Source organism: Pantherophis guttatus, chromosome 3 (assembly GCF_059756535.1).
Source record: "Pantherophis guttatus breed Tessera chromosome 3, ASM5975653v1, whole genome shotgun sequence".
Classification (NCBI taxonomy): Eukaryota; Metazoa; Chordata; class Lepidosauria; order Squamata; family Colubridae; genus Pantherophis; species Pantherophis guttatus.
This window is the reverse complement of record NC_142065.1, coordinates 42777253-42794265: the sequence shown is the minus strand read 5'-3', so window position 1 is coordinate 42794265 and position 17013 is coordinate 42777253. Positions and strand designations below refer to the sequence as shown.

The 17013-nt window shown below is 36.1% G+C and overlaps 2 long non-coding RNA genes across 3 annotated transcripts in view; one reads left to right on the top strand and one right to left on the bottom strand.

The window, feature by feature from the left end:
• The window catches only part of LOC148114561 (uncharacterized), a 70644-nt gene that overhangs the window by 26822 nt on the left and 26809 nt on the right, over positions 1-17013 (top strand). The gene's annotated exons all lie outside the window — the stretch shown is intronic.
• The window catches only part of LOC117663844 (uncharacterized), an 85548-nt gene continuing 69637 nt past the window's right edge, over positions 1103-17013 (bottom strand). For both annotated transcript variants that reach the window (XR_015733031.1, XR_004590832.3), the window contains 3 exons: positions 11225-11331; positions 9151-9228; positions 1103-3494 (listed from right to left, as the gene is read on the bottom strand). This is a non-coding gene — a long non-coding RNA (uncharacterized LOC117663844). The remainder of the gene's footprint in view (positions 3495-9150; positions 9229-11224; positions 11332-17013) is intronic.

Genomic DNA, 17013 nt, shown 5'->3' with positions numbered 1-17013 from the left:
AATAAGGGACAGCAATGAGGACAGCAAATTCATGTTGATACAGTTTTCTGGGATTCAAGGCTGGATTAAAAAAAATTAATTCAGTACTGAGTAAATCCTAGGTTGGATCCGCAAGTGGACCATAATTGAAGCTTTTGTATGTGCCTATGAAACTGAGATGGTGCCATTGTGGTTAAAGTGCTGGATTAGAAATGAAATTCAAATGGAGATCACTGAGCAGCATGCAAACCTGAAGGTGGCTAGTGTCTTGACAGTCTCTTAATTTATTCTACTTTTGTTTTTATCTGGTTCTTGTTATTGATGTGTTATATTTTTAGATGTTTTTAGGCTTTTTTAACTATACACTGCCCAAAGTCACTCTGTGAGAAGAGCAGTATTTATTTTGACAAATAAATAAATGATTTAGCCCAAGGAGGAAAGTCTTTAGGTTAATCAGCCTCTCATATATTCTCCTTCTCTGGTACAGATGATCTTATGTAATGGCAGCATCATGGAAATTTGGGGGAAGTCAATTAGTTCCAATGATGAATTTACATCTTTGCCTGAAAGTCTCTAAATCTCTGCCACCATCTAGTGGTTCTATAGCTTTTTTACAGCCCTGGTCTGGTAGCCCTACACCTAGGACTCTAGAAAGTAGCTCAGGAGGTCTTAGCCTATTTATTGTGAGTGACATTTCCATTCAATTTCTTCTGCATTCCTGCAAGCTGGCTCACTTTTCAAATAATTCTTCACCCTAGAATGAAGGTCAAGCAGTGAAAGGTACTCCAAAGTAGCCATTGAGGCATTTGATAATGAGAAGGCATAATAAGATTCCTATGCCGTCTTCCTTTCATGGAGGAAGGCTGTTTTAATTATTTCTGCCACCTGGTGGATTAAAGTTTTGGCTATGGCCTTTGATGGGAAAGCTTTTCCAGCCAAAATACACAAGGAAAGAATACAGAAAGCCCAGGATTTCTTTTATCTAGTTGTAATAATCTATAGATTATTATACAGTGTGGTATATATTCAAAAATTATAAAAATGATTTGCGATTTTGTTCATACTTAAAGTAAGTATGCATCAAATTCCATTATATACGATGTAAATATATCTAACAATCCCATTCAGGTTTAACAGATATTCTGCTTTAATGGACACACCTTCTCCATTAATCTGTTAATTCAAGTTTCAGAATTACATGTTCATATATGCATATGTATGCACATAACCAACTGGAATTATACTTTAAATTACCCCAGAGAGTGCTTGAGATATTTAGTTTAACTTTCCTTTTTTTTTTTTGTAATAATTTTATTGAAGTTTACAAGTATAAAGATAAAAAATACAAACTACAGAAAATAATAAAAATAAAGAAAAAATAAATACAAAAAGATTTTAAAAATGAAAAGAAGCTATATAAAAAATGACTACTTCTCTTCTAGACAAATATAAACTATTTCAGTAAATTAATATCTCTATCATTTCAATAATAAAAATATCTCATTCCTTATCAATAATAAAATTACAAAAAAATTATCAGTTCTAATCAGCAAAAGTTTATTAAGGATTGTCAGAAATCATAACATACTGTATTTTTCGGAGTATAAGACGCACCAGAGTATAAGACGCACCTTAGTTTTTGGGAAGGAAAATAAGAAAAAAGCTAATTGGCAGGTGGATCGGCCTCCTGGAATACCCCGAATCAGTTGTTCCCAGATGTGAATTTTAGCAAAAGGTTTCTTGGTTGTGAACTCTGTGGCTTGCTTTTTTTTTTTTTTTTTTTGGCTTTTTTTTCTGCCTCTGAACTTCTGAAACCCCATTTCAGAAAAAAACTTTTCCTGCCTCTGAAAGCCTATGAAACAGAACTTTAGAAAAAAAGCCTCTGAAGCTCTGTTTGGGGGCTTCTTTTCTGAAGCTCTCTTTGGGGGCTTTTTTTTTTTCCTGAAGCTCTGTTTGGAGGCTTTTTTTCTGAAGCTCTGTTTGGGGGCTCCTTTTCTGAAGCTTCATTTCTGGTGCTTTTTTCAGCTTCTGAAACCTCCGTTTGAGAACCTGGGTGGGGCTACATTCGGACTATAAGACGCACCCAGATTTTCACCCTCTTTTTGGGGGGAAAAAGGTGTATCTTATACTCCGAAAAATATGGTATATTTTAGTCTTAATCAAATATATCTATATTGCTTTCTCTAAAAAATAAAGAAAATTAATTTTTCCACACCAATCTTTAAAGTCTTATCACTCAGTCCTAGTCAAAAAGAAATCCCATTGATATCTACCAGAAACCACAACTTGTTTATGAAATAAATTCACTTTATAAATCTTCTGTTTTATTTTAAACAGCTTGATCTTTAATCAATCAAATAATGCCCCACAAGTTAATATCTTATCATTTTCTCTTTGCCTCCTTGAAGGAACAACTTCAATAATATCTCTTTTTCTTCTCTCAGGAACAACTTCATTAGTTTAACACCTTTCTTTTGTAAATCCAAGATGAGAGGGCTTTCCAAGTTGCGCTTTATTCTTTGTTTGGTACCTTTAATTATTAAGACATCAACTGGTTTCATTTGTAAATCCATTTTAGCATCTTTTTCTATATCACATTTACAGTCTGACATTTTTAAATACATTTTCAAATCTTCAGCATCTTTTTTCATATTACTTTTGTAAACCAGAATTTAAAAAAAATAAATAAATCCAAATTCACATTCACATCAGACTCAATATCTGTTTATCTAATAATATCTGTTGTTCTACTATACCCTTCATTATAGTATCACACAATCTTGTAAGTAATTTCTGAGGACATAGTTCCCAAACAGCCTTTCTTCTTTAGTCAAATAGTATTGACCATTGTATTAATGGGTCATTTCTCTTTTAATCATATTTGTTTGTTCTCTCTTGTCCCTTTAGTCAACCTTCAAATCTCCTTTTATCTTTTGTTTATTTTCCAAATCAAAAAAAATTCCCATAGGAGATTTACGTACAGTTAATTTCAAAGTCATTATATATTTTTTGTAAAAATTTTAACACCTTACAGGTATATCCTTTCAAGTTCTTCTAACCCTTAACTTTCCAAAATCAACAGTCTAATCTCCCTTTTGCTGTTTTCCAAAGATTAAAGCTTTCCTTGTTAATCCTTAAACTAACTTTTATCTGGGTAAAAGGTGAATCTCCCAATACAGCTTGTTTTGCCAAAGGTTCTTAACATCTAGAAACACTCATTAACAAGCAATTTGTAGATAGAAGAGCAGACAAACCCAGTATCCTTTTGAAGGTGCCAAACCAAAACTTAGACTGGATGTTTCCTGCTCTGGCTACCAGAGCTCCCAAACCAGCTGGAAATTGCCATTTTACGTTCTCTTCACAGGGAGTTTCTGACTAGAACAAGCTGTGGTGATCACTGTCCTTTCCTTGATTTAGAAAGGAGTTCTGAGTAGTCAGTATATCATCTCTTTTTGGCATGGTGGTCTACAATGGTCTTTCAGAGTCCTCTTCAGTCGACCATTGCTCAGAGTCACCTAAACCACAAGATGGATGCAAAGAAATTTGCTAAATAAAAAATAAATTGCTTTCCAGGAAATCCTTAGATTTAATTTTCCAGTTATCTTTAGTTCATCTTACTCTTTATTGTTTTACCCTTTAACTGTTTCTTGGACCACTTTTTCACTTTCTTCTTCTGTTATTGCCAGTCATGGCTTTTTGTCCTTTTCATCTCTTATCAGAATATCACATTTCAAGGATTATTCAAAGTATTTGGTTATAGTTAGTGTTTGGTCAGGGTGGGGAGTGAGGTGGAGATGGCCAAAAAATGATAAATGGTTTTCATCCTTACAGAAGAAATGTATAACATGTATCCTTGGGGCTTCACACAGTCTTCCTTTTTCCATTTTGTTACAATTCTCTTTAAAAAAAAGTTACTATAAATTCCAATTTTTAATGTGCTGAAACACAGAATGGGTAATTGAATTAGCTAGCTTGAATAACCCATTCAAGCATTATACGTCTTTTACAATGTAAATAAAACATCTCATGGAATCTTTATATTTAATGGGATGCTGTTGAATATCCAAGTGAATTAAATTAAGACAAATGTAGATTTTACTTTAGCCCTGCCAGATTAACCAAATCTTATATCCTTTTAGGAGTAAGGCCTCCTGCATGTGACTCAAAGGCCCAGAATAACTCTAGACCATGGGTGTCAAACTCGATTGCATCACGTGACGTATCATGATGTATCATGACTTTTTTTGTCTTTGTGGAGCCAGGATAAGTGTAGCCTGTGCATCTGGCCCACGGGCTGCCAGTTTGATCCCCTTGCTCTAGATTCAAATCAGGTTCCTATCTTTACTTTGGCTACATTGAGAAACATTCTTTTGTTCCCTTGCCCTTGCTATATTCATAGCACTATTAAACAGCCCCAGAAAAAGATGTAACTAACAGAAGGATAAAATATAGGAATGTTAGTTTTGCTGTTTCTATGACTGACAGCCTTAGTATACTTACCTGACAATAAAGTCACTTTGGGCTGAGTGAAACTATCTCCAATTGAATATGTGTGAACATTCTTGGCAGAAGCTGATCCATATTCCAAATGATCACTTCTACTTTTTATACAAACAAGCTCTCATTCAGTTTAAAATGACAACCAGAGCATTCCAACCTTTTTTACTCAGAGAGAAAGGGGAAAAAAGAAAGAAAGAAAGAAAGAAAGAAAGAAAGAAAGAAAGAAAGGAGGGGAGGGAAGGAGGGAAGAAGGAAGGAAAGAGAAAGAAAGAAAGAAAGAAAGAAAGAAAGAAAGAAAGAAAGAAAGAAAGAAAGAAAGAAAGAAAGAAAAAGAAAGAAAGAAAGAGGTAAATTTATAAATAAGGCTCAATCCATGGTTACTTCATGGAACTGTGCATGGAATTTCCTTGGCAGCAGTACAGTGGGTTGTCATTGACTTCTTCTGGGCACTGTTTTAAATAAACAATTCATTTGAGCAATATATGTATCAAAACACAAGATACAAAAGCTCCCATTTTCAGTTCCTGGTGCTTTCTTTCCTCTTTTTGCAGTAGAACAACTTTCCTCTCTTTGATTATTTTGCTCCATCCTCAGCCTCCCTGTCCACGTATAGGCTTTGAAAAGGATATCACACAAAAGATAAAATGCAGCAGAGTCTTTTGTGGTGTGGGAACTCCAGCTGGCCATTAAATAGCATGGCTTCATGCATATTCATTGATGAAAATTATTTATGAAGCAAATCAGGAGATGTTTTTAAGAAAACCAAATTATTTCAATTTATAGTTAATTAACACTCACTGCCTCCTCAGGCCTCGGATCAGGTCACAAAATTCCTTTATGTCAGGTTTTCTTTCTCCACCCACCCCAACTTTATTTATTTTAAAATAGGCAAATCAATAAATATAAATGTTAGAAAGGCTTAACAAATAATTTTAAAATTTTACACCGCATATTTTCTGGATTGCAATAGTATTCATGTATCTAATTATCAGGATAACAATACAGAACAGTATCAATTCATGTTGGTAAATAAACCTTAAGGCTTTAAGTTGTTGGCAGAAATATGTTCATGATGGGTATTATTATGAGAGAAATTGAGCAATCCTGCTTTATTGTTCATCCAATTAATCTAACGGGGTGGGTAACTATTTTTCAAATCCTTTCTGCTCTTGAGAACTATCTACCACTCTGTTGCTTGCTGCCATTTTTCAAGCTCTCAATATTTCTGCACTAGCTGTAGTTAACACAAATAAAATCATTATAAAGAATTTCAGGGTTGGATGTCTACAAACATTACAAATATGAATAATCTGTTATATTACTTCTGAAAGAGTTTAGTAAAAAAATTATTGAAAGGATGACAGTTTGGAATGGATACACCATATATGAATGAAAATGCCTTTCTCCTAGCATCCACTCTAATATGGGGATTGCTATTAAAATTATGGCTTCCATGTGTCAAGGCACTGTCACTGGTAAGCTGCAAAAAAGTCTTCCTTTATTTCAACAAAAGGATTCTTAACAGGGATGTCATTTAAAATTTCACCTAAAACAAATTAGTTTTAGATGAAATGACATTAATTATCTAATCAGAGTCCTGGTATAAATGTGATTGATGTATTCAAACAAATTTGGATGGCCATGTTTCTGGAATGCTTTACTTTGGATTCTGGAACTGAGCAGGAAGTTGGATTTGGTGACCTATGGCCTCTTCTATATCTATGATTCTACAATTCAGAAACTAATAGCTTATGTAGAGAAATAAAAATTACCTAGGAAATTTTCAATGGAAATCTGCATTCAAAGTGTTTATAACAGGAACCTATTTATACAAGAAGTGTGCAATCCTCATTTTTCACTGGCTGGGAAACATAAAGTGGATGTAGCCAGTCAGTACCACAGCAAGATATTTTGTTGTACAATTAACAGTGCTAGAAAAAAAGGCCTGCACATATTAAACTCAGGTTTAATATCCTCACTTCATGAGAAATTCATCTCAGAAAGGGAAGAAAGGAAGGACTAAGTTGCTTTATCTTTAAATATGAGGTAAATGAGATTCTTGTTTTTCAAAAGAGAGAACTGCCGAATAGCCCAGAATTGCTGGTCTAACTGAATAGCTTCTCTGAAAAGATTGCTTCTGGGAGTTGTGTTTTGCTTCTCCCACCCCCAAAATCATTGCCTCAAATGCTTAAGGCCAACGCTAGAATATGTATAATAGTCACGGATGTGCAATCAGCCTAGATCTGATTGAGTTGGCCCTTTGTACTAAATTGGAAACTGCTGGGAATGAGACAAGCAATGCCATCCAATTGGATATACCCAGTTTGTTGTAATCGCTTCACATACAACAATCATTTTAGATGGCAAGAAAAGGTAACAGCTGCCATATCACCTTTAATATGGAAGGAGAAAGCCTAAAATCAAGAATGCAGACTATCCTTTGTTCTATCCCTGAAATGTATTTCATTATTTTGGTTGCTTTCCACCCCATAAATTATCCCCCTGGGAAAATGTTGAACTGGTTTACAAGACTGTAACAAGAATACAGGATAAATTTCTTGCTCTTTGGAGTCTATTTTATCACCAGCTAAATGCACAGTGACTTCCACTGTGATGACTATTGTACAGAACAGGCTTGGAGACTCTGAAATTTTGTTCCCATTCTGGCCCAACTTCCAAGCTTGCCCATATATCCACTTTAGCTCATTATGACCTAAGTGTCTCTGATATAGTGCACCCAGGATGGTTGTTACGGCTATATCTACTGCATAGATCAAGTGAACACATTGAACAAACAGATGGCGCCTGGATAAATCAAGGTGTTTTCTTTTTATACTTGATAGGTGAGCTGACAGTGCCATGATAGAAGGCACAAAAATAGCAACTGGCATTTGTTCTCAAAACTGTTCTGAGCAATTCTTCTTCTACCACACTGAAGGAAAATAAATTCCTTTCTTTGTTCATTTGCAGTGGATTTATGAAAGTGGTTTTCCTATTTGCTGCTATTGATATCAGACAAAGCAGCCTTTTGTGGCTCCTAGGCAAATTGTTTGTTTATTTGTTTAATATTTGAGAAATTATTTTTACACAATGTTCAAATATTTAGATTTCAGAATGCAATATTTAATTATAAAATGAATTTGAATCAATTATCTTGAAAAAGAAAATGTACAGATGCTTAATCTTTTTTCCTGAAAAAATATCTCCTTGATATATGCCCACGTGTATGTGTCAATATCATATGTACTAATAGTAAATTCCAGGCTTGTATAAAACAAATAACATCCTTTTGGGTGGGTGGGGGGATTTCAGGCTGTGAAAGTGAGAAGTAAATTTTGGCCGCATAATGTTGAGTGATGGCAAACAGGTAATGGCACAAGCAGGGACTGTGATGAAATACCATGATTCTGGAAAGAGAAAAGGATGTTCTGCTAGCTTGCTGAATTCAAAAAGTAACAGAACATTCTAAACTGCAGCATTTTGTCCTTCAGTTCTAGTTGTATTCTTTACCAACAGCACAATTAATGAAAGAGAAAAAAACATTTTAATTGTAACATAATCATTCTTCTCCTTCCTAGTGCTGTTCCTGAACTATGGCAGGATCCGCTTAATTGTAACATAACCATTAAACCTTCTAAAAAAGCTAAGGTACTTTAATAAAATATGTGGAATCCAACACATGGGACAAAATTCATATATCTAGAACAGTATTTTTCTCAAGCTGTGCCTTCATCAAATAATTTTTTGATTCTGCCAATATTACAGGTATTTTCAATTGGAGCAACGGGAGGGATGTAAAGATCAGAGATTTTGAAATTTTAGCTTAAACATGTTGAAATCTAGACAAATTAAAATAAATGAGAGGGGGAAGAGAAAAAAACCTTGATTTAAAGTTCATTTATAAGTAGGCTGTATTGTATGCATTACAAACCTTCAGTAGTTCAGATGTATGTGCAGTATTGTATCCTTGGATGCTAAAGACTGTGTTAAATCCATTTTGCTTCTTTGTTTGATCACAAAGAGTTAGTACTTTTATAAAAGGGTAAGGTAAAAGCAGACAAATGCCATTTGATGATGAAAAATTGAGTGTCATTCTACAATTCTTATCATTGGGAAAACTATGAAATAAATTTTGTAGAATGTATTCACTGTATAAAAAATGAGATTGTTCCAATGACAATTGGAAATTTGCAATTGCAAATTGCAAATTTGGCTTAGATACTTTTCTCTTTACTTAATAAACAGATTTTAAAAAAAATTAAAGTGAGCTTGCAAAATGAAACTGCCTTCTATTAATGCTGATTTACCTGTAAAATACTAAACAACTGAGAACAGAGATGAGATCTGACTCAAATGAATCTAACAAATTAATTAACAAGACGTTCAATTTGATTTTTTTGATCAAGTGGGGGTAAATGTTGGAAGCCAGAAGACTATCCCCATCATCTGCACATTTTGCTAGTGTCCTTGTTGTAGAACATGATCAGGCAGAGTGGATAAATCTTGTTCATCAAAATAAACATATATATTACACAAATCAAAGTACTTATCTGAGATGCTTTAACCAGCTTAAAACAAAACAACACTTTTATTCATAATGAATGTATAGAGGTAGATTTAATGAATCACTACAAAATTGTTTTTCTATTTTTTTATTATATGACTACTTACCATCTGAACTGCAATTGCTATCAGATGGTTCTGTTCCAACAATTAATATGTTAGCATTTGACAGCACTCTTCAGGTGCCTGAAAGGATATAACACAAAGAAAGTTGAAATATGTTCTCTATCATCCCAAACCACAGATCATATACTAACTGCTTCCAACTGAGCTTTAAGAAAACCTTTAAAAGTAAAAACAGATTGCCAAATGAACTATTACTAAGGGAGAGGGTAGGCTTTCCTTCCTGTGTTCAAACAGAGACTAGAAAACTATCTATCAGAGATGCTTTAATTTGGATTCCTGTACAGAGCAGTGGGTTGGAACCAAGAGCTAAATAACGTTTTCCAGGACTATGATGAGGAAGGTTGGCCCATCAATTGTAGCAACAGAATTGCACATGCAAGAGGAACAAAGGACATCCTTTCCTTTCCTGCTTTAGTGGTTAGGGAAAAAAAGAGTCAATCCACTACTATATCTTTCTTCACAAAAGAAGAAAAAAGGGTGAAATCTGAGTATAAATTGTCACATTGTTTACTTATAAAGAGAGGAAAGTTGTTGGCCAGGAGGCAATGAAAGATGGAGTTGAAGGTTTTCATGGTTTGTGTAAACTAGAATATTCTAGACTTGGCCCTTATTCTTAATACATGTATTTACAATATATCAGTTAGAAAATTTTATGAAAGAGAAATGTGTTTGAAAGAACCACTGTTTCATTATATAAGTCCATAGTGCAAGGCATTTGTGTCCTTTAGTTGGGGAAATTTGATGAAGCAGTATCACTAGAGTCAGATGAGACATAACAGAGTTTTCCAGTGTTGGATTTTTGAAGCAATGGATAAAAGTGCAACTGTGTGGCTTCCTACTGCCAATAACTGATAGATTATTTTACAGCAGCTGAATGCCCCTATCCATCTTATTCAGGACTAAATTGCAGCATCCAAGGCATCTTTCTTCTGCATGTTTCCAACTAATACAGTCCAGAGCTTTCAGAATTAATTATCTCTTATTCATTAAACATGAAACTCAGCCAACTGAACATTTAAAGATGTATCACAAATATTATTGACTGGCACTGATGGTTGATACGGGTTGCTGCCATCATCCTAGGTATCGACCAAGTATCTTCGTAAAATGTATGATGTTCCAAGTAACACAGTTTTTTGAAGTTCCGCTGGTGCATGAATCTGCAATTTCTTGATGTATTATTATTATTATTATTATTATTATTATTAATAATAATAATAATAATAATAATAATAATAATAATAATAATAATAATAATAATAATATAATGATATCATATCGTATTATTTTGGATAGAAAGTTGTACTTGGATCTTCTATCTTATGCTACAATTAATGTTTTCCATGGGAAAAGCTTGAACTGTCCTTTTGAAATTGGCACTTGATATTTTCCAGTAGCCACAGCAGAGGCCCAGATAATACAATAAATGAAAAACCAGCCTTGGATACATACTGATATGGAATAAACAACTCATACGTAGAACAGACATATATAACATAAATATGAAGTACAAATAGATAAATATTCTCCAAGGGATTAGTGACTATACTAGGACACAGCACAAGATTGGGTAAGAAGTCTAATAAATAAGATATCTTTGTTTGAGAAGATGGGTTGGGATAAAGTTTCATATTTTCCTTTAAAAATAAAATGACTAAGAAGACATTATTTTGACTCCCTTATCTACATTATTCACACCACTGAGTTTATGTAAAGAAGAATTGTGACTATTACTCAGAGGCCCATCCTTTTTTCAGTGATACATGATGATACAATGATACATGATATATTATCATGATGCTTATCTGAGCAGTCTAGAAAATAAGATTCAGAAATGTTATTCAAAATAGCTTGTTAATGTGGGATTTAGAAATTAGGAGTGCTGTTAATTTTTTTCAAAAAGTAGGACATTTAAAGGAATATTTATTATTTATTTATTTTATTTATTTATTTATTAGAATTTGTCAAACAAAAACAAGAACAAAAAGAAAAGAAAAAATGCAATGACAGGAACGATAGGCACAATAGTGCACTTATGCACGCCCTCTCTACTTACCACTTAAGTATGAAGTAAGGTCCATGGAAGTCAATTTGTGACTGAAACTGTGAAAATTTGTAGTTGAGATAACTGGATCAGATAGGGCATTCCAGACTTTGACAACTCTATTACAGAAATCATATTTTTTACAGTCAAGCTTAGAACAATTTACATTGAGTTTAAAGCAGTTGTTCATGCATGTATTATTGCGATTAAAACAGAAAAAGTGATTTACAGATAAAGCATTACTATGTATAATTTTGTATGCAATACCTAGGTCTGACTGCAAGTGATGCAGTTCCAAGTTATCCAAACCGAGAATTTCGAGCCTAGTAGCATAGAGAATTCTATTATGTACAGAAGAGTGCAAAACATTTTTCGTGAAATACTTCTGAACCCGCTCGATTGTACTGATGTCAGATATATGGGGGGATTCAAAACAGTTGAACAATACTCTAAGATTGGTCTAGGATAAGTTTTATAAACTCTAATTAGCAATACAATGTTTCCAGAAAAAAAGCTTTGCCATATTAAATTTACAATTCTTAATGCTTTTTTAGCAATGCTGTTACAGTGAACTTTGGGATATACCATATTTTTCGGTATATAAGACGCACTAGAGTATAAGACGCACCTTAATTTTGGGGGAGGAAAACAAGGAAAAAAGTATTCTACCTCTGCCTACCAGCATTTAAGGTGGTGCCGCCCTCCTCCTCCTCCTGCAAGCGAGAGGTGCAGGGACTACTCACTTTCCCCCAAAGAGACCCCTCGCATGCTCTGGGGCGAGGAACAGAGCACACCCTGAGGAACAACCCTCTTTGGGACGGTCTGGGGGGCGGAATCGAGAGAACATCTCGCAGGCCAGACCGGTCCGGCCGCCACGCCCGAAAGTCTTGGGGAGGCAGGGCAGAGTTGCCCCCCCCCCAGCGTTTTGCAGAAAGTTTAGCAGGCGCTTTACGGAGAAGTTCCTGGGCCCTGCTGCCCCCCATCCCAGGCACCGGGGGGGGCATCTCTGGTCCTCAGGGGAGGGGACGTGCGGCTCTTGCATCATTCAATCCCCCCACCTGGCTTCGCGCCTGCACGGCCACCCCCAGGAAACTGGGACCCCTGCCCGGTGGGTCCTTCACAGCGACAGATGTGCTGAGCAGATCCGGCCCGACCTCAGGCAGCTCTCCCCACCGGCTGGCCGGCCCTCCTGCCACCCACCCGGAAGGCAAGTGCCCCGCCGCACGGGCTTCTCTGGGCCAAGCGGGCAGCGCTGAACCAAGCTGCGGGGCTCTTTGGGAGTGGCAGTGCTGGGCGACACATGCCCGGATTGGAGGCCGCCCTCTGCCCTGCCCTACCTGGGGCTCTTGATCCAGGCCGCCTTCCAAATGCTGGGTGCTCCGCTCTGGCTGCGGCGGGCAGGCGGCGCTCCTTCAAGGCGAAGCGCGGGCGAGGCGGCTCTGCCCGGAGCCTCGCAGGGTGCCGCTGCCAGGAAAGGAGTGCCCCGGCAGGGCCCAGGAGCCGTCCTCCCCCGGATCCTTGACCCGTCTGGCTCCTTGGCTTGCTCGAGCTGCTGAGGCTGAAGCTCCAAGGCCGAAGATGAGCTCTGCGTTGCCCGAAGGCACCCAGGGAGCCTGGCTTGTGCCGAAGCAAAGCCCAGCTGAGCACTGGAGGGGTTGGGGCTGGGGGCCGGTCTGCATTGGGACTCAACATGAAGGCCTTTGCCAGCCTACAACAGGCAGGCACCTGTTCCCTTTGGTTTCCTGCCACCTGAAAGTGCTTTAAAGCCCGAAAATGGCCGATGGGTGGGGTCTGGTGGGTGGGCAGGGCTACATTCAGCATATAAGATGCACCCAGATTTTCACCCCCTTTTGGGGGGTAAAAAGGTGCGTCTTATACACCAAAAAATACGGTTGGTCTTCAGAGATAAGTACACCTAGGTTCTTGACAAAGTGAGGGTCATCTGCTAGATTAATGCCACCTAGCTTATACTTGACATTCTGATTATGTTTACCAATACGTAAGACGGAACATTTATTTATCGAAATTTGAAATTGCCAAATAGATGACTATTCAGACACATAGTCGAGATCACTTTGCAAAACAACAGAATTATCTGTATTATTGAATAATTTTCCATCATCGGCAAAAATAACGCAGTTGCTTTTAAGTTGATCACATAAATCATTTATATAGAGCAAGAAAAGTGTGGTACCTAAAACACTGCTTTGCACAACACCACTGTTAACTGATGCAGGATTAGACAGTGAGGTCCTTATTTTGACTTTCTGCAATCTATTAGACAGGAAAGCAGCAATCCACTTGTGCAAAGATCCAGAAATGCCATAAGAGTTTAATTTCAACAGCAGTTTATCATGTACTACTGCATCAAAAGCCTTACAAAAACCTATGTAAATTGCATCTACAGCTTTATCTTGATCATGACATATAGTCCAGATGTTTTTACAGTGCAAAAGTTGTAAATTACAGGACGAGTTTTTCCTAAAGCCAAACTGTTTGTTGGATAGCAAGTTGTTTGTCTCTAAGTACTGAACAATGTATTAGGTTATAATTGATCCCATAACTTTGCATGTAACACAGCACAAAAAGATTGGTCTATAATTTTAAACTGAACTAGGATCACCCATATTACATATGGAGCTTGCAAATCTAAGGAACATCATTTGAGTTTTGATGTATCTCATATGTTGGGACATATGTGTAATGCATGTACACTGTGATTTAGGCACACAAATACAAATTAATCTATAACAGAATCATTTGCATTCCTCTTAACAACTTTGCTGTTGTTATTTCATTACTCTTTCCCCTGATGCTCATAATCAATTTTTCCAGAAATAACTTTTAGATGCAAAGAAATGAATAGAAGGAAACCAAAAGGGAGAATAAACAATCTTGCTTTGTCTGTCAGCATTGTGAGATTTAAAAAAAAAAAAAAAACAGATGTCTTATCACTAGGGAGTTGTTATATCATTGGATGTGACTAAAATGCTTTAAAATATCTGGCTATGTTTTTAATCAGCCTACATTTTAAAGCCTTAAAGTACAAATATGGATTTTAAGTATGTCAAGGGAATAAATTAACTCCAATAAATGGCTATTCTTTCTAAGATTGCACCTGCCATGAAATTGCTCCAAGTTTGCATTTCCCATTCTAGTCTCCAGTGTGTCATTAGAGCAGATTGATCTCCATCATCTCTCTAGCAGTTTCCCATTAGATGGTTTTTATATGGAAATTAACGGAAGGCTGAAAACATTGCTTTCTGAGCTGCAATAGTGGAAGTCATTTTTGATTAAGCATTTGAAAGCTCCCAGACTGGAGTGATCTCTTTGCTTTAGTTCCTCCCTTGTATTAACACCAGTGTCAAGTTTTGTTGAAGCAGTTTTTTTTTTTTGTTTTGTTTTGACCACCATCTCATTTACTTCTAACAGGAATCTCATTCAAAGGTGCCTCATTTTATTTTTACTTTAAGTCCTGTTCTCTTACCTACCAAAACCTGAACTGATCTAGATAATTCAAAAATAGTTGAAGCATTTTCCTCCTTTGCATCTACTGCCTGGACTTATATCTGTAACAACTTACTGGGCAGTTCCTCATACTATATACAGAATCACATGGATTTTGCAATCTATGTATATGAAGGCAAATATGGACATTACTCAGAATTCCACTTTTGCCCCCTGATCATTGCTATACTTCAATCTTTCCAATTAGAATAGTGTTTTCTGTAGTAAACTAGAAACATGTTGAAGTTGTAGCTCTCAACCTAATTTCATGCACCCTTGGCCGTTTGCTCAACTCCCTCTGCATTTTATATACTTTTGAGTAGAGTGATTTGTTTCTTTCATTTTAGTTGACTGAGAAGGGTGGATTATGGTGGACGTGGGAAGAATAGAAGAAAAAGGGGTGGGAGACAGAGAAAGAAAGAAAAGTGGGAAGAGAGAGAAAAAAGTAGCATATTATCTCCAGCAGAATTTGCCCTTGTCAGGGGAAATATTCCTACTATTACATAGAACTAATACTTTAACTCTAATGTTCTAATTTTTATACACTGTTTTATACACTCATGCTTTATTGTACACCATCTAGAGTCTCTCTTTGAGGGAGATGGGAGGTTCATAAATGTGATAAATGTGATAAACAAACAAACAAACAAACAAACAAATAAATAGAAATAATGATTGTTACATGTATTTTCCACAATCACTTTTTCATCCATGCTCCTATGGCTATCTGAAGATGTTCCCAAGTGAACCAAAAGAAAGTGTGCATCCATCACCTGTGATTGTTGCCATGATTTCAATAGCCTTCACTCTGGGATATTCTGAACTTTCTCAAAATAAGACAATGTAATAGTATATGGGAATGACCTTGGGAGATAGTTAGGAAGCAGTCTAAAAAGAGCAGCATAGTCTGCAGGTAGGGGGAAACCAAGGGAAACACTTCAGAAGGAACCTTCCCTAGTTTTCTGGAGGCTAAAAAGTAAGTGGAAAAGAAATACTTTTGGTCTTGCAAGATTCTATTAATATAAACTTACAATAAAGTAGGATTAGTTCATCTGGGTATGAACTTCTTGTCTGGACTATGTTTCAAATCTGACAGAACCTGAGAGGAAATTTATTCATTCCTGAAGCTTTTCCTCATGATACATCATCTACAAACTTTGTTAATTACAGGACATGAAGACTGCAGAGAAGAAAACTTTATACAAACAAGAGGTGGTTAACAAGGTGTCCATTGACATATCTGAGTATGGTATGTCCATAGTATTTTAGAATAGTGGAACATTAGGACATTTTTTAGAATGAATAATGCTAGATGTTCTCCTAAACCTAATGCCCACTAATTTCCAAATTATATTGTAGCTGGGACAACTTTCCCTTGTAACTTCATGGTACTTGTTTCTGGGAATACCAACACAATGCCAACATCAGGTGCTTACTGCAATTCATCCACAAGAATCAATACATGTAGAAGAAATCTTATCACCAGGCTGTTAGATCTAATTTCTGTATTTACCGCATATGAAAGATTGCCATCCTCAAGCACATATGCACACAGTCTTCCTATTGCCAATACCAGGAAAGTAATAGAAATGCCTATAGGCACACAAGGAGTTTTATTTTGCTGTAGTAGGCAATATTACAGAGCCATATATTTTCAAATTAAACAAGAAGATTATTTTTAAATATTGAGCTTTGAAATATAATAATGTATTCCAATACAAAGATAAATCACAACCATTCAGTTTCCCCATTAGCATTAATATTTGATGTCACATTGAATACTTACTCTCTCTCCCTGAAATCATTTTGCTTCCTACCTGCGTAATTTCATTGAATTTTTGCATGTCAGCTGAAAAGCAAAAGTAGCTTTTCTGCATGGAGTCTATATTAAAGAATATGCCAATATTAATCAAAGCTATAATAGAACTGAGAGTGTAAGATATCTATAAAATGCATGGCCAGTCACCGTGCTGAAAGATCATATTCTGGCTACATTATCAATGATCAATGTTTTTCTAAGAAATAATTAATGTAGTAAAATGGAAAAGTGGGAAGATTCTTTTAAACTGGAATCCAAATAAATTGTGTTTCAATTTAGACTAATGAATGGTTCTACTATTCTACTAAAAATATAGATATAAGTTGATTAAATTAAGCCATGTGTTGCCAAACTTTGTCTTGCATACAATTTTCTGCTTCCCAGGATTTGAGAGCTACCAAAGTTTGATATAAGGTGTATGTGTGTGTGTGTGTGTGTGTGTGTGTGTGTGTGTGTGTGTGTGCAGACAGACAGA